A 1,261-nucleotide genomic window follows, 5' to 3' on the forward strand; every position below is an offset into this window, starting at 1 on the left:
ACAGAAACACATACAAACCTCTAGCTAACCATTACTCCACACACAGAAACACATACAAACCTCTAGCTAACCATTACTCCACACACAGAAACACAGAAAAGCTCTCCCTCGCCCTCCATTTMGAAAATCTGACCATAACTGTCTTCCTGATTCCTGCTTACAAGCAAAAATTCAAACAGGAAGTACCAGTGACACATTCAATAGGGAAGTGGTCTGATGAAGCGGATGCTATGCTACAGGACTGTTTAGCTAGCACAGACTGGAATATGTTTCGGGATTCATCCGATGGCATTGAGGAGTTTGTGACATCAGTCAACGGCTTCATTAATAAGTGCATCGACGTCGTCGTCCCCACAGTGACTGTACGTACATATCTCAACCGGAAGCCATGGATTACAGGCAACATCCACACTGAGCTAAAGGCTGGAGCTGCCGCTTTCAAGGAGCGGGACACTAATCCGGACGCTTATAAGAAATCCTGCTATGCCCTCCAACGAACCATCAAACAGGCAAAGCTTCAATACAGGACCAAGATCGACTCCTACTACACCGGCTCTGAAGCTCGTTGGATGTGGCAGGGCTTGCAAACTATCACAGATTACAAATCAAATTGTATTTGTTACATGCACCGAATACAACAGGTGTAGACCTTACCGTGAAATGCTTACTTACAAGCCCTTAACCAACAKTGCAGTTCAAGAAATAGAGWTAAGAAAGTAATTTTTTAAATAAAAAGTAATGAGGCTAAATACAGGGGGTACCAGTACCGAGTCAATGTGCGGGGGCACAGGTTAGTCGAGGTAATTTGTACATGTAAGCAGGGGTAAAGTGACTATGCATAGATAATAAACAGTGAGTAGCAGCAGTGTAAAAACAAAGGGTGGGGGGTGTCAATGTAAATAGTCTGGGTGACCATTTAATTAATTGTTCAGCATTTTTATGGCTTGGGGGTAGAGCCTTTTGGACATTGTCTACAAAGGGAAATCCAGCCGCGAGCTGCCCAGTGACACAGTGACACAAGCCTACCAGACGAGCTCAATGCCTTCTATGCTCGCTTCGAAGCAACACAAAACCATGCATGAGAGCACCAGCTGTTCCGGACAACTGTGTGATCATGCCGATGTGAGTAAGACCTTAACATTCACAAGGCCGCAGGACCAAACTGATTACCAGGTGCATACGCAGAGCATTGACTCTCTTGCACTGGCTCCATGCACAGTGCAAGAGACACACACACATACACACACACACACACACACAC

At 45.4% G+C, this 1,261-nt stretch overlaps 1 pseudogene; it reads left to right on the plus strand.

The window, feature by feature from the left end:
• The first annotated feature begins 266 nt into the window (after window positions 1-266).
• LOC111973530 (ribosomal protein S6 kinase alpha-3-like) overlaps window positions 267-1,261 on the plus strand; it is a 27,321-nt pseudogene continuing 26,326 nt past the window's right edge.

This window comes from Salvelinus sp. IW2-2015, linkage group LG14 (genome assembly GCF_002910315.2).
Source record: "Salvelinus sp. IW2-2015 linkage group LG14, ASM291031v2, whole genome shotgun sequence".
NCBI classification, from domain to species: domain Eukaryota; kingdom Metazoa; phylum Chordata; class Actinopteri; order Salmoniformes; family Salmonidae; genus Salvelinus; species Salvelinus sp. IW2-2015.